The sequence below is a fragment of the Cetorhinus maximus genome, chromosome 19 (genome assembly GCF_964194155.1).
Source record: "Cetorhinus maximus chromosome 19, sCetMax3.hap1.1, whole genome shotgun sequence".
Classification (NCBI taxonomy): Eukaryota; Metazoa; Chordata; class Chondrichthyes; order Lamniformes; family Cetorhinidae; genus Cetorhinus; species Cetorhinus maximus.
In genome coordinates this window covers 8,293,224-8,315,073 of record NC_135897.1, presented here as the reverse complement: position 1 = coordinate 8,315,073, position 21,850 = coordinate 8,293,224, and the positions used below count along the sequence as shown (strand labels likewise).

Here is a 21,850-nt window from a genome sequence, read left to right as displayed (position 1 = left end):
GGCTGTAAAATGCCTTGCATTGTTCAAAGGTTGTGCAAGGGTCTGTATAAATGCAAGTCCTTTATTTCCTTCAAAGTATTTACAGAGTTCAAAGAGCAACAACTTGCATTTAGAAGAAGGGTGAGAAAGGGGCAGTAGACCCATAACACTCACCATAAACAGTGACAACTCCATGGACTGCATGGGGCCAGAAATAACAGGGAGAAAAACAATAACTTTTCAAGAAAAATAAAGGGAAATTCCTAATCAAATCCCTAAAATAATTGGAATGACCCATAACAAATCACTCAAAGCACTTAACTAACCTACCCCATTCCCATAAACCTCAATTTCCTGCAGACATACAGGACCACCTATGATTGGAAAGGACCGTCTATGATTGGACAAGTCCATGTTCATCAGCCGTTCCTTATCCCATTTTATTTAATACCTGCCCATGTCGCTGTCTGTCAGCTATCCAACTTACAATGCACCAATATAAAGTGGTTTGAGACTATCTCACTCTCGGGACTGTGTACTGAGTATTTTCTTATGAGAAGCCTCATTTCAAATGTCCACTGGGCACCCTGAAAACTATCACGCCTGTAATCACCCAAGATAGCAACTTGGAGGAGGTGGTCTAAAGAGTTCAGCGTATATGTCCAAGTATCCTGACGCATACAGTGTTCACAAAACCCAACACATGATATGACTGGCACTTTAACTTGCATCAGCCAGTTTTGCATCTTATTACAATCAAGTCGTAGTGCAACCACAGCCTCAGGTGCAAACTAAGGGTCTCTCAGCTCTGCCCCAAAAAGGGGCCTTACCTGTAGCCTCAGAAAATGTTCTCCCAATACATCAGTGTAACAAGTGATAGAGACTGACTGCTGTAATTCGTCAACAATTCCATTATTATTGCATAATGTAACTACCAGCATGATAAAAGGTAAATTAAATTCTTTTATTACTTAGCCATTTCTATGTTCCCATTCGTCACAAATACTGGGCAGAAAGTAACAAACAAAGCAATCAGATTCAGCATCCACGCATTAACTATAAACAAGAAGTTTACACATGGCTGCCGCCCAACTGGTTTAGCACTGGATTGTTTAGTTTGTGAGTGATCTGCAAATTTCCAGAATACATATTCCTGTGTCGCCATGTGGAATGATTAGGTACAAAGGGTTTCTTGTGCTCCTCCTTATCAGCTTTTCTCCTCTCTTCAAGCAATCCATGTTAAGCTACTAAAAGGACCAATTGCCTCTGATACATTCTCCAATGGCTGTTTGTGTTAGGCTGAGCCGTGTCAGTACTCGACTGCAGAAGGCATCACAAGCTGAGCCCGGCTCAATCACAAGCTTTTCCAACGGTGCTATTCAAAACCAATGAGGAGCAAGGAGCTCGGCAACCTTTAACTACCTCTTCAACCTATGTGCTAAAACAATCAGGGCACTCTGACTGCCACCTCAGGGCATGTAAAGCAGCATAGACTAAAGGATCAAACCTGTGACCCCCCTGATCTATATGGCTCATCTATTCGCTGGATTATGTTACTGAGCCATGGGGGAAGCTGCATCGTTAGGTGTGGTGAATTTTCATTGGCAACAACACAGTGGTCTAGTGGGTAAAGACACTTTGCTGTGCAGTGCAGCAGATCACAGGTTTAATCCCAGAGTTAGCCAAACCACTCCAGTACAGCAATTGGGATTCAACAACCTTAGGCTGTGGGTATTGACTTGTGGGGGAGAAAAATCAGCTGTCATCCCACTCCTAATTGTCACATTGTGACCCAAGCTGGACAGCACAAGTGAGAGGGAAAGCAAGCCTCTCTATTGGCCTTTCCCCTCCCTCCCTGAGGCCTATGAACATTCACATTCTATATGTGCACATGAAGACTGGCACTACCTTTAGAAGGCATTGCATGAACCTATCAACAAGCACCATTTCATTAAATTGGGAGAGTTGTGTTGGGGGTGGGAAGGGCGTAAATTGGGGAGAAAATTCTTGATGCTAGCCCCGCCTTCCACCCTCCATCCAGTCATCCACCCTGTTGACAGAGATTAGGTGATAACCCAGAACTTGCAAGCAAGAGATCAGAGAAATGGAGAACTTGTTCCTTACCAAACCCCTTGAACAGGCTTTGTCAATCGCAAGCAATTGGAGCTCTTCTGCATCGACACTCTGGTTTTACAAGTATCTTTTTGTATTGTATGAGTGATAGCCCGAGTAGGAAATCCAAATGTTGAGACATGGCCCAGTGCAATAAGTCAAGCCTATCACCTGGCAACATCCTTTGGGCCTGATGAGACACAACAAAGGTGGACAGGGACTCAAAGCTAGATGAGGTGCAGGGTGCTGGATGCACAACGCACTGCTCTACATGTTGGCCAACAGGCCTGGCATTGCCCAAAGCAACCCACCTCAGACAGTCTGTGATCTGCAAGAGGCTCAGTTGGCACATTCTAGCCTCTGAGTCGGAGTTTGTGGGTTCGAATCACACTCCAGATATGTAATCACATAATCTAGGCTGACACTCTAATGCAATAGTGAGGGAATGCATTGTTCTATTCCAGAAAGCCAGTAGGTGAAGCATGAGACTGGAGGCAACATTTGCACATTTATAGTTATTTACAGAGTTACACATTACAAATGTGCATCTCCTGACCCCACAATTATAGTTTTAGTCTGTGTCTATTTATAGGGGCTCAAGAGAATCCCCAGTTATGCCCACCACCTGCAAACAATTAAATATAATTAATATACTATTAATATGCAGCATCGTTACAGACACTGTCTTTCAGATGAGGTGTCTGCCTTTTAAGGCGGACACAAAAATATCCCACGGTACTATTTCAAAGAAGAACAGGGAAGTTCTCCTCAATAGCCTAACCTATAGTAATTTCTCAACTAACCTTACTTAAACAGATTATGTATGCGTTATCTCATTGTTGTTTGTGGAAGGTTGTTGTGCACAAATTGGCTGCCATGCTTCCTACACTACAACAAGGACTGCATTTCAAAAGTACTTCATTAGCTGTAAAGTGCTTTGGGAAGTTCCGAGGTCATGAAAGACACGGTCTAAATGTAAATTTTTTCCTTTTTCTTTAAACCACAGTGAATAAAGGGTCTCGGGAGTTTGGCACAGTGCCAGAATTTAATCCAATGCGGAATGTAAAATAGCTGAAGATGGGGGAGGGCAGAGTGGCAGCGAATGGTTGAATTTGGGGTAACTATAACTGGTGACTTATTTCCCTCTCTTCCACCCCCCCACCCCCCACCAGAGAGATTACACCTTCTTTGTACAACACATTCTGTTTCTGTGTGAACTTGACACGATTCAGAGGTGGGCCATGAGTGCCCAGTTGTCGTTGTGAAGTCCTGCCTCTCAGTCTTTTGTCCTCCAACTCAGTCCCAGCTTGCAACATAGGCTTGGCAGGCCGAGAGGTATTCAGCTGTGCTGAATGGTTTGTACATTATAATGGGCATGGGGTGTTCAAAAGTGGCCTCAATTCGGATTTGCAAAGGTTAAACATGAATGGTGAGCGTGACAAATAATGGGGCAAGAACTCATGGAGGTTGGTGTTTTATCTAAGCAGAGGGAGTGACATTTCCCACATCTATTTTTAAATCATGGCAAGAGTTATTATTAACACAACCAGTCTTTTCTTTCCACTTTGCTGTTCATTTCTTTTTGTTAAATTGTAGCTTTGCATGTTGAGTTGTGCTGACGGCACCAGGTGAAGCTTTATAGTGAGTCAGCGACTTCAGCATATGTTAAAGGGAGTGTAATAAGCATCAATAAAGGTTATCATTAAACCTAGTGCTGAGTGATTGACTCTTTCTCACTCAGCCCCATTACAACAGCAGTGTTAAATTTTCCAAGTCAGCTCCTCCAATGGGGACATCTGCAGAGTTTTAAAAAAATTAACAAATAAAGGATTTGCATTTGTTTAGCACCTTTCATCACCTCAGAACTTCCCGAATGCTTCCCAAATGCTATTCAGCCAATGGAGTATTTTGAAGTGTAATCACCACTGTAATGTCAGAAACATGGCAGCCAATTTGTACACACCAAAGTCCCACAAACAGCAATGTGCGCTTCCCACATTGCAACAGTGACTAGACTTCAAATGTACTTAAATCGATTGTGAAGCGCTTTGGGATACCCTGAGGATGTTAAAGACTCAATGTAAATACGAATCCTTTCATCCTTTGGCATCTATTAATCACTGCCTCTTGGTTTAACTCATGTTCAAATCTGCCAATTTCCTGTACAATGGAGCTGACCCTTCATCATGGAATAGAGTGTAAAAATAGGGAAGTCTTGCTAAAACTATACAAGGCTCTAGTTAGACCATACTTAGAATATTGTGAACAATTTTGGTCCCCTTATCCAAGGAAAGATATACTAGCATTGGAGGCAGTCCAGAGAAGGTTCACTAGGTTGATCCCGGGTATGGAGGGATTTTCTTATGAGGAGAGGTTGAGTAGGTTGGGCCTGTACTCGTTGGAGTTTAGAAGAATGAGAGGCGACCATATTGAAACATATAAGATTTTTAGGGGGCTTGACAGGATCCTGGGAGAGTCTAGGACCAGAGAGCATAATCTCAGAGTAAGGGGTCGCCCTTTTAAGACAGAGATGAGGAGGAATTTCCTCTCTCAGAGGGTAGTGAATCTATGGAATTCTTTACCGCAGAGGGCTCCAGAGGCTGGGTGGTTAAGTATATTCAAGGCTGAGATAGACAGATTTTTAATCAGTGAGGAAATCAAGGGTTACGGGGAAAAAGCAGGAAATTGGAGTTGAGGATTATCAGATCAGCCATGATCTCATTATGTGGTGGAGCAGACTCGATGGGCCAACCGGCCTACTTCTGCTCCTACATCTTATGGTCTTATGGTTTAGTCTATGGTGTGTACCGTGTGAGAAAGATGCTGATAATAGTGTTACAGAGTGTCCTGATTACCCATATGGCCAGTCTGCCATATGCATTGGTTAAAGTGCAGCGGTACCAGGTGTGTGAAATCCACTCAAATTTTCAGTAAATGTAACTTGCCTCGGCTCTCTCATGTGAAACAAAAGTAAAGAAACAGGAAATTTGCACTCTCATGTTGTTGGCAGCAGCCATCCTCAACATTCCCTGCCCATGCTGGTAGGTACAATTAGTCATGGGTCAAACTCCTGATCACAATTCAGAGGAAACTAAGATCAAACTGTACAGACTCTGGGCAGATCTTAACTTTATCTCTAGTTCTGGTCATGGAGGCCCAAGGCAGACATACAAGTACCAGGGACAATATAGAGAAAGACCACAAACTGATCCCTAGTGTCAAGGTTCTGGGTTATGAGAAAAGACTGGATAGACAATGGCTTTTCAGCTTGGAAAGAATATGTGCAAGAGGTGATCTTATAGAGGTATTTATGACTGTTACGGAAGATACATTTGGAGACAGTTCAAACTAGTTAAAGGTAATTTTAGGATTGATAGCAGGAGGTTCTTCTTGACACAAAGTGATCAACATGTGGAATGGAATTCAGAAAGAGTGCTGGAGGTGAAAACCCTGGAATTATTTAAGAAACAATGAGGTGCAGCCACGGGTGGATCAGGACTCCAGGGGTGAATTAAGATGGGCCGAATGACCACTCTCGTACATTTGTATTTTGTGATTGATAGGTTGAGTGTGCGAGTGTGTGTGTGAAGATACTGGCAGGACAGGTTCAGCTGTTGAGGACCACAGGTTAACAAAGGCCAATGTACCCCACTTTGACAATCGTGGTGCTGACTGTTGCACACTGGGAGACCACATCGAAATACTGGTGGGGAGGATCGAGAAGAGGGGACGTCTGTGCACAACACTGGAGCATGCAATACTGGACACAAAGTGTCTATGAGGTGTGCTACTCTGTCAAGGGACGGGGTTAGGGGTGAGGGGCTTCAAGTACCCATGAATCTGAGGCCTGCTGTAAGCATTCAGGGAAGGAGTGTAGAGAATTAGATTTGAAAGAACCAAGAGAAGACCTCATAATACAGACATGCTCTCCCACCTTGCCGAGCCGCCAGATCGTTCAGGCCAGTGCTTCTCTGCCTGGTGCTAATCTAATAACAACACTAACCAGTTCTGCCAACACGGACTGAGGTCCTTAGTGGTCAAGATATTCCTTTAATGACATTGAACAACGGTTGAGACATGACCAATGCAGCTGCTTCAAACTCTCTAGTGAATACCACTCCACTCTTATCTCCTCCCATGTTGACAAGCAGCAAGAGATGAGACCTGCAATGAGTCAGTAATCAGTTGGCTGCTAGTCAGGGCCTGTCATGTTCTAATAATAACATTCACTTTGATCTCAGCTTGACAACGGCTGCCTGACAGCTTGGTTTGTGTCTGCCACTCCACCAGTAAAGCGAGAGCAAGATTTAGTTTGAACTCAGGGCCTTGGGATGGAGTTTGTCGCACTTGTCCAGGACCATCAGAACCTTTGAGGTATCCAGTGAGCTAGTAATAGCTGGAAAATTGGTTAGGGACACTGGATAGGTGTGCCTGCACAGTGACCATGAATCCCATATATTATATGTTCCTCTACTGCAGCTAATGTTTCAGGTAACCATTTTGCAGGAATTCTTTGTTGAGACTCCAGCACTATACTGGGGGAGCGTTGCATGATCAGAAGTGCCATCTTTTAGGTTAGACTTTAAACTGATGCCAAGTCTGCCCGCTCAGATGAATGCAAAACATCCCAGGGCAGTATGTCGGAGAGAGTTCTCCCCATTGTCCTGGACAATATTCATCCCTCGCCTAACATTTATCTTACTCTTGTTTGTGGGACCATGCTATACACAAATTGGCTGCTGTGTCTATATAACAACAGTGACAATGCTTCAAAAGCACTTCATGGGTTGGAATGCAACTTGAGGTGTCCTGAGGTTACACAAGGCACTATATAAATTCAACTTATTTTCTTCTCAATGAAGTAATGTATTCAACTCTGTTCCTCATGGGCACTGACCTACAGCACAGAGATATCCATTGGACTGTTACCAGTCATTGAGGTAAAATGATAGCTGGTTTAGCAAAGGGAGCAAGTGTTCCTTTCTCCAGAATTGACACCTTTCAGTTTGTGCCAAAGCCAACAGGAAACATTATTGGAGAATAATTAGAAATATCCTGTAGCGCTGTGCTTGAATAAAAAGTTTAGTACTCTGGTCCAGGTTTAACAAGAAAGAACTAGCATTAATATAGTGTCTTATCATGTCTCCCAGGTAGCGCCTCAAAAGTTGGCTTTTGATGAACACTTTGAAACGATGTAGGTAAGTGTAGCAGCCATTAGCTGCTCACATGCAAGTAGTGGGATGAAAGGCTTGTCAATGTCCTTTATGTGGTGTAGTTTAAAGGAATCTTGGAAGATGAATTGAGGACGAGCAGGGCTAGAGGAGGGGGTGGACAAGACCAGGGAGGAGGAGAGAAGGGAACGGGCAGGGTTAGGGGAGTGGAGGGGAAGGAAGGAGCAAGGCCAAGGGAAAGGAGGGGAAAGGCTAAGAAGGTACACAAGGGGGCATAGGATTAGTCAAGGCAAGGCTGAGGAGCAGAGTGGAGTCCGAGTCCAGGAACAGGTGAGGCCGAGGAATAGGGCTCACACCATGATTCAGTTCAAAACACATCAAAGATTGCTGCAAGGATACAAGGTTCCTAACTCAAATTATGTCCAAACTTTAACAGCTCAGCATTAATACCTATTCCAAATGGTTAAAGGAACTCTCAGCCAGTATGGCTTAGAAGTTTCTGTAGTTTTATTCGTTTCACATTTTTCCAATGTTTTCCTCATATCTATTTACTTAAGTGGGATTGTCTGTTTGGATGAGCTTTCTGCAATCCATTCAGCACTGATTTCTTCCCTATCCATTCTTGTCATTTTGAATCTGATGCCATGGCTGTACCACATTTTTAATACCAGGACAGATGCAAAATGTCTTCTAATCTGGCTCCAAGGAAGTGGTAAACACGAGTGAAGGCCATTCCATTATCCCTGCTGTCAGCTGTGGTTCAATGGTTAGCGTTCTAGCCTCTGAGTCAGGTGGATGTGGGTTAATAACCCACACTCAGAGACTTGAACACATAGGCCGGGATATTGAAGTCGGTGAGCAGTGGGGCGGGGCCTGCTTGCCGACACGTGGGATTATGTCGGGCAAAACTCCTGATGTGACCCCCATGTCAGGTCAATTTTCAGGTCAGCGGGGGTGCAGCCGAATCAGCTGTGCGCCCACCAACCTGAGGTGCTGCCTTTCAAATGAGGCATCAAATAGGTGAACGTAAAGATCTCAAGGAACATCCACGCTGTTTCAAAGAAGAGCAGGAGAGTTATCCATGGTGTCCTGGCAAATATTTGTTCCTCAACCAACACCACTTAAACAGGTTATCTGGTCATTATCACATTGCTGTTTGTAAGAGCTTGCTGTGCACAAGTTGGTGGCCATGTTTCCTACATTACAACAGTAACTATACTTCAAAAACACTTCATTGGCTGTAAAGCACAACGGAGTATCCTGAGGTCACAAAAGTTCCCATATAAATGCAAATCTTGAGAAAGGCAGACCCTTCCATCCCATGCTGGCATTCTGCCACACTTCCAGTGTACCTAGTACCCAGGCTTCTATCACTAATTCACACAGTAAATGAACACAAATATTTATCACTCTTGGAATGAGGAAACTCTAACATTGCTTTCAAAGCTATGTTGCCCTAGATTAAATTTATGTTGTGGCCTGCGTACTTTGAAACAATAATTTATACCATTTAAATGCTTATACATCTTCAATTTTACTCTAGATTGGTCACTTAGAGAGGAAAGGAGGACATGGAGGTGAGCCAGGGTGGTTGGAACGTGAGTGGAATGGGAGTTCCTCAACCTACTTTACTCCCTGAAGGATGTTTCTTGAAACAAAATCACAGTCTCAGTTGAATTAAAGCACATGATGGAATGGGATCCCAGAGCATAGGAAGGGTCTATGAACCACACTCCAGACATATAAACAGCAAACTCCCTATCTCGCCAAGTCAATAGGGAGCATTTAACAAGAAACTAGCAAGCAGCAGCAGGCAGGCCACCCCTGCAAACCTCCTACCAACCAGCTCAAGAAGACCCGAGGCCTGGGAGATGGGTCACTTGTTTACCCCATTGTCCACGCAACAGTGTTAGTGGGATCAGACTAATGGGAACTGCAGGTTCTAGGCAGTTTACAGGAAATAAGTCACACAAGCTGGCAGGTCATTTACAAACAAGACTTCACCTTTTCCTACACAGTCAGTAACAGGTATAAGACGTCCCAAACTGCTTAATAAGGTGTACCACCTTCAACGCTCCCTCTAATTTATTTTCACTCACGGCCTGTTTGTTGCAGTGCCCAGTTCATTTGAGATTCTACACACCCCCCGACCCCTCCACCCCCTCCCACTGCACATGTTAAAGGAACGCAGGTCGTGTGCCACTTGTTAGTTTCACTCCACGTTACATTGTAGATTGCTGTGTGGTCCCACACTCGTGTAGCTTCGAGGGGACATTGACCCCCTCACCCCCCCGAACACCCCCTGCCCCGTGCTTATGAGCATCTCCTCCAGAATGATGTTCGCGCCTTTCAATACCTGAACCTGGCAGAGTCAACCTGTGTTAAAATTAAGTTGTGAGCACTGTGCTATACTAGGAAGTTCAGCCTTTAACGTGCTGCATTTAAAGACTATCCTTAGTGCAGTTACAAGGGAGTGCTTCATTCTCAAAGGTGCTGTCTTTCAGATGAGATGTTAAATGATGTTCCCTCTGAGATAGATGTAAAAGATCCCATGGAACTATTTTGAAGAAGAATAGGGAATTTCTTCCTAGTGCCCTGGCCAATATTTATAGCTCAACCAACACTTTGAACAGATGATGTGGATATTTATCTCATTGCTGTTTATGGGAACTTGCTGTGTGGAAATTGGCTGCTGGTGTTTCCTAGATTACAACAGTGGCTACACTTGAGAAGTACTTCTTCGGCTACAAAGTGCTTTGGGACATCTAAGGCCGTGAAAAGCGCTACATAAATGCAAACTTGTCTTAGCGTCAGCTGTGGCTCAGTTGGTGCACTTGTCCTTCTGAATCAGAAGGTTGAGAGTTCAAATCACATTCCAGGACTTCAGCACAACAATTTAAGCTGACACTTCAGTGCAGTACCCAAGAGTGCTGCACTGTCAGAGGTGCCATCTTTCAAATAAGACATTAAATCGAGGCCCCATCTACTCTCTCAGGTGAAGAAAACCTGTGAGTTATCCATGGTGTCCTGGCAATATATATCCCTCACTCAACATCACCAAAACAAATGATCTGGTCATTATCACACTGTTGCTTGTGGGAGTTTGCCCTGTGCAAATTGGCTGTTGTGTCTCCTACAATAGTGGCTACGCTTCAAAAGTGCTTCATTGGCTATAAAATGCTTTAAGACATCTAGTGGTCATGAAAAGCACTATATAAGTACAAGTCTTTCTTTTTAACTTTTAAATTAATTTTGCCCCCCATAAAAAATCTTTCTTTTTGATGAGGGACCCAGGAATTGGTCTTCTTGTCATGACAGCATTACATAAAAGCTTAGGTTTTCTGCTCAGTGTTATTTTAATGCCGGCAATAATCCTTTGAGTCTTGGCATCCAGCTGACAAATCTAAACTGCATTTGATCAACTCACCTGCTACCATTTCCATTTGTAATTATTCTCCCAAAGGCTTTGTTTGAGGAAGTTATTTTTTTTAAAAAAAACATTATAAGGAAAATAATTTCCGCTATTGTGTTTGACTGAATCTTCAACTGCTGTACGAGGCACATTTACTCAAATGTGTTCTCTCCCAACAGTCCAAACTGCACCAAAATCCATCGTCCCACAGCTAAAAGGCTTCAGTCTCTCTATCAAACACCTTCTTGTGAAGGTGGTGCTCTGTCACAATTGTAATGCACTGGCTAAACCCCCAACCCAATCTCCCCAGCTCTATCGCAAACATTCTCTTACCTCATCAATATTAAACAACTGTGACAACCAATCAGGATTTTCTGGCATTGTTGGGCTTATGACCTTGGGTAATAAAAATAAAATGGTAGCCTTGCTCTCTTGCCAAACCAGCTATCGTTTTAGCGTTACCATCCATGCTCGTCACTAGGAGCACCGCTGCAACCCATGTAGGGTTGTCAACACTGGTTGGGGACACTCGTTGGCGATTCCTTCACACGACTTCCCGCTGCCAACCAACCTGTCCACTCAAATAGTCCTTGCTTCCCCATCTCCATTTTCTTTTAACAACCGATAAACAGGTGTTCAAAGACAAGAGATTAAAAAACTCTCATGTTTTTAATGCCTTGTGATTTTTCTCTTGGATTGCCCACAGCAGTGTCTAAGAGATTAATCTTTAGTTCCTGGAGCTTTTCCGGACAATCCCGGAGGGTTGGAAACCCTAGACATGAGCTACTGCATATACTCGTGTAGAATTTTTAAGATCAATTTTTCAAGGCCAAAAGTCATGGGGTCAACTTCTACACGGGCAATGTTTTCATGTTTAATGTTGACATGTATGTTTGATTTGGGTCAAAGAAGGCCATTGCAATGGAATAAAGTAAAAACGAACACTAAAGGCTTCATATTAAATATCATTCATAAGGTGCTCATTTTAATAATTTGAATAAATAAAAACAAAACTTAAGTGTAGAAATGTTTTAAGCATTTACTTACCATTATTCATTTTCATTAGTATTTATATATTTACAATAAAATCAATCACTAACATTTCAAAATTATACTTTGGTTTTCAAATTTCTGGGCTTTAATCCCTGAAAAGCTAGGGTCAACGTTCACACAAGGTATGGGAAAAATTATGTTCTTAGGCCAAACATTATGGGGTTGACTTTTACATGAGATCAACTTCTATATGAGTATATGCAATATTTCCGCATTTCTCCTCATCAATATGTTGTCTAGGCCAGGGATGCTGTTGGCCGCAGTGCTGAGCAATTGGGGACAGAAGCATAGTGGCAATGCTTCTTCAAAAAATCTTACATCACTGGCAAGTACAGCATTTGTTACCCACCCCCAACTGTCCTTGAACTGAGTGGCTTGCTCAGTTAAGAGCTAAAGGGACACTTAAGGGTCTGGAATCACATGTAGGGCAAACCAGATAAGGATGGGAGGTTTCCCAACAATCAATGATAGGTGTTATGGTCACCATTACTGACACTAGCTTCATATTCTGGATATATTAATTAACTTAAATTCCACCAAACTGCCAAGATGGGATTTGAACCTGTCCCCACCCCCAGCCCCCGCCCCCCGGAGCATAAGCCTAGATCATAAGGTTACTAGTCCAGTGACATTACCACTACACCACCATCATCCCATCACTAATGTTACTGGACTTGTAATGTAGATGCCCAGGCTAATGCCTTGGGCACAAGAGTTCAAATCTCACCATGGCAGCTGGGAGAATTTAAAGCTAACTGATTAATAAACTTGGAGTAAAATACTTGTCTCATTAATAATGATCAGGAAACTACCAGATTGTTGTAAAAACCCACTGGTTTGCTAATGCCCTTCAGGGCAGGGGATCTGCCATCCTGGTCTGACATCCACAGCAATGTGGTTGATTCCTTAACTGCCCTCTGAACTGGTCCAGAAAGCCACTCAGTTGTATCAAACTGCTCCAGAAAGTATTGTGGGTGTGCCTACACCACATGGACTGCAGCTGTCCAAGAAGGCTGCTCATCATCACCTTCTCAAGGGCAATTAGGGATCGGCAGTGAATGCTGGCCTTGCCAGCGATGCTCAAATCTCAAGAATGAATAAAAAGCTCTCTTTCTCCCCCCCCTGACAATTGTAATTGTGCGAGTGGCCATTTTGTTTTGGATATTTTGAGTGGGCATAGTCCTTACAAATTCTGTTGCTGATGGAGCCTTTGGGAGTTGAAACATTGGTTCCTTTAACTTACCAATTTGATCATTATTTCTCCTCCCCATCACATTGCTGACTGAGAGGTTGAGAGGTGCAGGCCCTGTTTCCATGCATGTGAGGCCTACCAATTAAGGCTTCAACCAGATGGTTACGCAGTCCTCAAACACAATCCTTTGGATCAATTTTCTCTTCACCTCAGGGCTTGATCCATGAGCTTGTGGGGCAGGGGTGCATGGGGGTTTCAAAGCCAAGCTGCCTCCTTGGTATCAGATACACTGACATACCGTACACAAGCATGCAAGCTAACAGTAGCCAGCTGTTCCTGACAAAACAACCATTAGCCCTCATCCTCTTGAGAGTATTTGATGACTGCAACTTCAAAGCTGTGGTGAGATCTCCAGCTCATTTTTGTTTCAAACGCTCTCCAGGTTCCTCAGAAATCAGCCGAAAGAACGGAGCCGCAAGAAATTAGATGATTACCGCTCGTGTTTCGCAGTGGTTTTCAGGAGGGGTGTTCAACTCATTGAGAGCTCAGGCTACTGAAGTGAACTTGGAAGGAAGGGCCAGGGCTCAATCCTCTCGTCAGCCGTGGCCAACAAGCTTTCCCCCTGTGAACACCAGGTTCATTTAGCCCAATGAGACCAAAGGGCTCACCAATAAATCTTCAACACCAATGAGACTGGTTAATTGAGACCTGCATGGTCAGTGTGCCTCATATGTGAATGGTACCTAACTAGGTAAGGTCACGGAAGGGAACATCCACATGGGTTATCACCTCAATGGATAAACTCAATTTAAAAATCATGGAGCAGAAACCTTTTAATTAAAACAAGGTTGCAAATCCTTTTAAAAAGTAAACAGCCCTCTAAATCTACACAAGCTTATGGGGTATGAATTAGATAGATGGATAATACATAATAATGTCTCCAATAGACAATACTTACCTTAATCAATACAAACATTAAGACATAATCGAGGCCAACACTCCAGCGCAGCACTGAAGGAGCACTGCCCTGTCAGAAAAATCATGGTTTGGACAGTTCAAGGTCTAATCTACCTGTTCAAGCGAACATTAAATATCCTATAGTGTTATTCTAAAAGCAGAAATAGTGTCCTAACCAACTCTCTCAAACAGCGTCATCAGAAACAGGCTGCCTGTTTGATCTGAGGTGTCAGTTGTTGCTCCGTTGGCAGCACTCAGACAGTTGTGTGTTCAAGTCCCACAGAGGAACTTGGGTACCAAAACCTAGGCTGACACGGCAGTGCAGTACTGAGGGAGCGCTGCACTGTTGGAGGTGCCATCTTTCGAATGAGACGTTAAACTGAGGAACAGCCTGCCCTCTCAGAGTGATCAAACGTCCCGTATTTCCTGAGACCACCCCGTGATTTGGTCTTGTGTCCTGGGACAGGCCTTCCCGGGATGTGTTTTGCCCTGTGTGTCTGGTGCCTCCTCAGGCCTTGTTCTTGTGCATGCATCAGGCGCAGCAGGATCGCAGCCTCTGTTCGTGGCTGTCATGTGGCTTCGATCCATCGAACAGCAGCATCAAAATCCATGCTAGTCGTGCACAAGTCCTTCCCTCCGCTCCCCAACCCTCACATGTTCTGCAACCCCCTGCAACCCTGCTCTCAAAGGCTTTCCAATCTCATCCTCCCTTGAACATTTTGCCAGCAGCCCCCCTCCCCACTCCACTCACCCAGTTTGCCAGCCTCCTCAGGGACCCCCACCAATTCCCCCTCACCCCTCCCTTTTTATAGCTTTGCCGGAACCCCTGCTCGTACAGGTTATCCAAAAACCAGCAGCCCTCCTCCCTCCCCCAAAAACCAGCAGCCCTCCTCCCTCCCCCAAAAACCAGCAACCCTCCTCCCTCCCCCAAAAACCAGCAGCCCTCCTCCCTCCCCCAAAAACCAGCAGCTCTCCTCCCTCACCCATTCCAGTTTCACAGGTTTGCCACCGCTCCACCCCCCCCACTCTAAAAGGTTCCCCAGCAGAATATTCGCCAGCCCCACCCCCGCTCTCACGGGTTCGCCAGTACCCACACGGAGAAGGGGCCCTTATTTTTTTCCAGACAGCGTTGGCCACCCTGCCACAGGTGGATGTAAAAGATCCCGTCTCACCAATTTGAAGAGGGGCGGAGGCTATCCTGGCGTCCTGGCCGATATTTATCTCTCAATTGACTACACAAAAACAGGATGCCCGCTCATTATCACATTACTGTTTGTGTGAGTTTGCTGCACGCAAATTGGTTGTCACATTTTCTACCACAGCCACTACACCTCATTGGCTGTGAAACACTTTGGGGAGTCCTGAGGTCACGAAAGGCGCAACGTAAATGCAAGTTGTTCTTTCTTAATTATTCATTTCTTGTATGTGGGACCCTAGTTCGTGCAAATTGGCTTCTGCATTTGCCCACAAAATGGCAAGAAGCCATGGGTGGGATTTTACGGTCCTGCTGTGGTGGGGAGGGGGATGGAAAACGTGGCGAGCCATCCAAAAGTCCATTGGCTTCGGCAGGACCAGAGGGAAAATCCTGCTGGCGGGACAGGCAGTAAAACTCCACCCCGTTTTTCAAACACAGCCCCTGGAGGCTGTCCTAAGGGTGCAGCATGGCACTCAGCTTTTTCTTTTACCGTCCCTCCTTCAGGTTCCTCTGTGCTCAACCACGAGTCACTTAACAGAGAAAAAAACTCCCCAGTCTTTTTTTTTAATCGACTGATGATTCGCTGGGTGAGGTAAACACCCGAGTCACACAAAGCAGGAAGCCTGGAGGTTTGATTCTTGAACGCTGCCCGGGTCCGATGCAGAAGTTACAACAGGGCCTACAGCCAGGATGCCCTTAGCATGGCCACTTAGACACGTAACAAGGAGCCTCAGTGACTTAATAACTTGCGTGTGGGGGGCGCGTATTGTTCAAAGTTTGTCGATGACCCTAAACCTGGAACTAAAGTAAAAATTGAAGGGGATAGTAACAGACATTAGGTGAACATGGACTCATGAAATGGACTGATGTATACATGGCAGATGCAACGATGCAGAGAATTGTGAAGTGATGCACTTTGGAAGGCAGAATAAGCAGGGGCATGAACTAAGTGGCACAATTTTAAAGAACAGAGAGACCTGGGTTGCACTTAAACAAATCTCTGAAGATGGCTGAACAAGTTGATAAGGTTAGTTTAAAAAAAAGCGTATGGAATTCTTGGGCTTTGTAACCAGAGGCAAAGGCCACAAAAGCAAGGAAGTTGTGCTAAATGTTCATGAATCATCACTGGTTAGGCCACAGCTGGAGTATTTTATCCAATTCAGGGCAATATGCATGAGGGAGGATGTTAAGGCCTTCGGAGAGGACACAGAGGGTGTTTACTGGGATTCTTCCAGGGATGAGGGACTTCAGTTATGTGGAGAGACTAGGGAAGCTGGGGCTGTTCTCCTTAGAGCAGAGAAGGTTGAGGGGAGATTTAATAGAGGTGTTCAAAATTATGAAAGGTTTTGCAATAGCAAATAAAGAGAAAATGCTTTCACTGGCAGGGGGCCAGCAACCCTAATAACACAGGTTTTACAACATTTGGCAAAAGAACCAGGAGGGGAGATGAGGAATTTTTTTTTCACGAAACAGGTTATGATCTGTAATGCACTGTCTGAAAAGCTGGTGGAAGCAGATTCAATTGTGACTTTCAAAAGGGAATCAGATAAATAATTGAAATGGAACAGAGCTACAATGTAAGAGAAAGAGAATGGGATTAGTTGGAGAGCTCTTAAAAACAGCCAGCACAGAATGATGGGCTGATTGGCCAACTTCTGAGTTATAAAATCTTTTGCTGTTTGCTATAAGATTGGTTCCTTCAATTCTGCATAGATCAACAAGTGCTGATACAAACAGGATTTCATGTTCTGATTTGGGATTCCCCAATGAGGGAACAGCCTTTTTGGCAAACCACCAGGGTAATAAAACTTAAGCAACCGATAAGAAATATACATAGACCAGGGTCCAGGGGAGACAGTGGTGTGGTGGTAATATCAGTGGACTAGTAATCCAGAGACTCAGGCTAATACCCTGGGGACACGGGTTCAAATCCCATTATAGGAAGCTGGTGGAATTTAAATTCAATTATAAATCTGGAATTATAAAGCTATGTGATTATGAAACTATCATTGATTGTTGTAAAGACCCATCAGGTTCACCTTTATGGAAGGATATCTGCCATCCTTACCCCATGTGACTCTAGACCCACAGCAATGTGGCTGACTCTTAAGCCCTCTGAAATGGCCTAGCAAGCCACTCAGTTAAAGGGGTGGGATCAGGGATGGGGCAACAAATGCTGGCACCTCGCGAAAGTATAGAAGAGGTTCCAATGCTCTACATAGGTTTCAGCTGGTGAGCTGGACACCACAGTTTCTCAAAACCCCAGGTAAAGACGAGGAGAACCGGTTAGAGTTCCCAGTGCATGCCGCTGGAAATATATTGAGTGTGTGTACGCATCAGGCTGGACTGTGACAAGAAGAATGACCATTAAGGGTGAGGTGCCAGATGCCTGCTGCCTGCTGCAGCTGGTAGTCCAACACAAGGCAGCTGGTTTAGGGAAGGAAGGGAAATTAAATTGCACTTGATACTGTGATCCGAGAGTGGCCTTCCTTGACAAGTCTTCCTGCAGTCACACGCCAGTCACTATATTCAAAATGAAACTTTTCTGATGCTCATTGGCTGTAAGGCTGACAGATCCTACAGCACTGGAAATGGGCGAATGAAACTGCTAAACTTCCCTTTGCACATTTAAACTGCTCCCTGCTTCTGCTTCCTTGTCCACTCCCATCCCTGCATGTCCTCATACAGATATCCTTACCACTCTTACTTGATCAGTGGTCATGGGAAACAGTTATTGCATATTAAAGTGGCTGGACACAGGCTTCCCCTCCACCCAGCTCCCTGCCCCCAGGGCCTAGTGGTTGAACAAGCTGCCAGATTCCACAGCACAAACCAGAAAGCCCCACGGTTCACTGAACTCAGCCAAGGTTGCAGCCAGGATGTTACGCACTGCCTCGGCCTCAGTGCCCCAGGTTGGTTAGGGGAAATATCATTCAGAGTACCCCTCCTGCTCCACTTTGCTACCTAAAGACTCCTGCTGGAAAGGGCATGTGTATGTGTATCAGAAAAGAACAGGATTTAGCTAGTCTTTAATGTCTTATCTACAGTCAAAGAGCCTGAAAACATTCACTGTCTTGGCTCATCCAGAGTGAATAGTCACTTGGGTAACATATGCTAAAGAGCTATCTGTCCTATCAGGCTCATCACAACTATATCCCAGCAGAACAGATTGCCTTCCACAGAGGTCAGGAGAACAGAAGTACGACTAAAGGGCAATTGAACAGGTTCAACCCTCACTCAGTTTTAAATGCAACATAAAATGGCAACATGTTTAGTCAAACTGTGTAGTAATTCAATCCCATGCATTAAAGATCAGGAAACATCAGTGCAAACTGTGCAATCACAGAAGGAAAACATCCATTGTGGGATTGGAAACAGGTTCAAGGTTCACAGTGAACTCCCAACTCATGCCATGGATATGAAGCTTAACCTGTAACTAACCCCTGCTGTCCTTGCCCTGGGAGTGTTTGCTGGGACAGTGTAAAGGGAGATTTACTCCCTATCTAACCCATGCATATCTGTTCCATGGGACTATAAAGAAGGAGCTTTAGTCTGCAGCTAGCCTATGCTGTACCCACCCTATTAGTGGTTGATGGGGCAGTGGAGGGGGAGTTTTATTCTGTACCAGAGTGTTTCACCTGATCTGAAAGTGTTGGATAGGACTGCTACCTTGGGGTTTAGACCTTGAATCTGAAGCAGCCGAAGAAAAGATGGAACTAATACTATTTGCACTAGTGTGTGCACACAGCAACTCAGCCCCCACACAGGTTTACCTTTACGTTTTTGTTATACAAAACAGTGGGGGGGGTGGGGGGGGGGGTGTGGGGGTCGGTGGGGGGTCGGTGGGGGGGCGGTGGGGGTCGCTGAACAGGACATTCAATAATATTGAAATAGCCATTTCAAAAAGAATAGCCCAACTAAACCCAAGGGGTGGGGGATGGGAGGGGAACGGACAGCCTGGCCATTTTATCCTCTTTCCCGCCAGTAAAATCTGCCCTGTAATAAAAGTGGAGCAGTCCTATCATCAAACAGAGGCAGCAACGTGAGCATGCTTCTCAATTTCAGCCAAAGAACACAGCTTGGGTGTCTGGAGCAGAAATGAGAAAATTAGCTGGAGCCAGGAGGAAGGGAGGAAATGATGTATCTCGTCCTATTTACCAACAGTCTGAAGAAGCAAAAGTCACACAAAAGGAGAAGATATAAGGAAGGGAAAGAAAGACCTGCATTAATATAGCACTTCCCCTGACCTCAGCATGTCCCTCGGCGCTTTCCCGCCAATGAAGAATCATTGCAATGTAGGAAACACGGTAGCCAGTTTACACACAGCAAGATCCCACAAACAGCAAAGAGACAATGACCAGAGAATGTGGTGCTGATTGGGGTATAAATATTGGCCAGTACACCAGGGACCATCTCCTCTGCTTTCCTTCACGTTAAGCAACAATATTGCAGTGAGGTCAATGGTTTTCTTTTGCTTCTTTAGCCCTGGAGACAGGCTTACCAGAATTATATCAGAAACGAATGGTTGGAATTACAATGAAAGAGAGAAGCCAAGGTTAACATTCTCTCTAACTTGGAAAATTGAGAGATTTAATAAGACGTGTCCAAAACAATAAAGTAGATCATTTCCGCGGGTCTATAAATTGTAGAGGCCGTGATCTCCTGGTAAACATCAGATACATAAAGGGGCAGATTAGGAGAAGCCTTTTCACGCAGTTATTGAAACGAGGAAACGTTTCACCACAAGTGGCACTCGATGCTAACTTGCGTCCCGCATTCAGTAAGGTTTTGGATAATGGCCGAAACAAGAATATAAAACGGAGGAAGAGGCTTGCGGTGAAAGGAGGAAGGCGGGGCTGAGTAAAGACAACCCGTGAGGGGTCCAATTACAGCACAGGAGAGGCAGACTGAATTACCCCTCCCTGTGCTTGAACGTCTGCATTTTCTGTTCCCATCCAACCCCCGCCCCAGCCCTTCACCTGTAAAGGTAGCCAAAGCAGCTTCAACTGCAGCCTTGAACTGCAGGTTGGGCCAGTCGGTAAGGTCACAGAAGAAAACTTTAAAAAAAACAAACAAAACAGAAAAGCTCCCACTCCAACCTTTCAGCGTAAGGCTAGGCTTTAGGGCCTACCTATAATTTCACCTGCTCAATGATTTAGGGAAACGTAGGAATGCTGACCTTTAACCCAAGGATATTTAGACCTGAAATATACTGCTTTGCTTCATCATTTAATCTTGGAGACTAATTCAAGAAACACAGGGAGAGAAAGAGAGAAAGGGAGAAACCTTTTTGAAGAGTCACGTTTCAAGTGACAAAAGAATTGCCCTTTAAATTGTTCTCTGATGTGGGGCTTAAGTCACAATAAAGCTCCCATTAATTTTCTACATCCTGTCTCTCTGTTGTGGGTTTAGCCTGGAGGGCCAGACTTGCTAGCAATCCGACATTAAAACGCTTTTTGCCCCCTTGGGATTTCTCCTAAAATGACAAATGAGTGATGGTTTGTGGCAGAATCACTCACTCAGGCCAAGATGCAAATGCATTTAAACCCTTTTTTAAAAACATCGCTGCTCATTTGGTTTGAGTTTGAAAAGGCCGACATCTCCCAGACAGCTCCAGCCACCAAACCCAGCTCCCTTGTCGCAGCATTAGGCCCAATAGGGCCAAGGTTTTCATTGGCTCCACGGGTTTGCTGCCAGGATAACTAGGGATCAGATTCAGAATGCACAAGTGGCTCGCAATCCAAATTAAAATGGCACCGTGCCTTTAATTATCCCATCATCCCTCACTTCACAGAGTGACGTTACCATGACAATACCTTTCATTGTCAAGCATCTCCCCTCCCCCAACAAGAACTAAAATGAAAAGTGTTAAATCAACCTCCTCAAGAGCTCAAGACTCCTTTTTGTGACTCAGATCAATGCTGTATAGTAGAAACTGGTAATGTCAGCCTCAGTGACGAGAGGCCAATTCTGGGGCTTTGTCCAGGCCAGCAGCCACTTCTCTGGGAATGGGGTCTACATGCTTTTCTTTAATGCTGAATATCAATCATTCCAGATCTTGTCTTTCATTTTAACAACTGCTCTTTAACCCAAAGTTCATCACACGGGGAAAGACTTACTTGGCCCCTTCAAGGGGCATGCAATAGTCAGAGCTAAGTGGTCCCACAACCAACAGATCAGATCTACGCTCCGCATTCCTGCCACATCCAATCGTGAATGGTGGTGGACAAATAAAACTAACTGGAGGAGGAGGCTCCACAAATATCCGAAGCAGGCCTGAGGCGGCCACAGAGGTGGATGGATATCAAGGTAGGCAGGCTAGAAGGCTTGTCTCCAGTTTCTGGGACATCGGCCCAGTAACATGCATGGTTGGCAATCCTCAAAGGCCTCACCCCACCTCAGCCCCCATACCCCATAATAAGGCCATCTGCCAAAATAGATGTCTGGACGTCTGTTCAGCCTGCTTTTTTTGACACAGTTGAGAGATGGAATCTCATTATGAATGCCTGGCTGAGTTTCACGACTCACTAATGGATGCAGCCCTGTGGGGAATGTTTATACTGCTGTAAAGAAGATAGTCTTGTGGGCTTGTAATCAGTTTACCTTTCTTTAAAGTGGTTTTTCAATACCTGTTCACTTATTTGGACAAGATTAGGAAATGTTAAGTAGATTAAAGCCTTTTTTCAATGGGACTATGAATGGCTGTGTTTGATTGACCATTTTATGACCTTGTAAGAGGGGTAATTTTTTCAAAGGGATTTTGAACAACTGCTTATTTT

At 44.6% G+C, this 21,850-nt stretch overlaps 1 protein-coding gene and 1 long non-coding RNA gene across 2 annotated transcripts in view; one reads left to right on the top strand and one right to left on the bottom strand.

Moving 5' to 3' along the window:
- The window catches only part of LOC144693625 (glypican-1-like), a 180,900-nt gene that overhangs the window by 107,496 nt on the left and 51,554 nt on the right, over positions 1-21,850 (bottom strand). The gene's annotated exons all lie outside the window — the stretch shown is intronic.
- Positions 15,715-21,850, top strand: part of LOC144694134 (uncharacterized) — a 40,016-nt gene continuing 33,880 nt past the window's right edge. The window contains exon 1 of the long non-coding RNA XR_013579652.1: positions 15,715-16,098. This is a non-coding gene — a long non-coding RNA (uncharacterized LOC144694134). The remainder of the gene's footprint in view (positions 16,099-21,850) is intronic.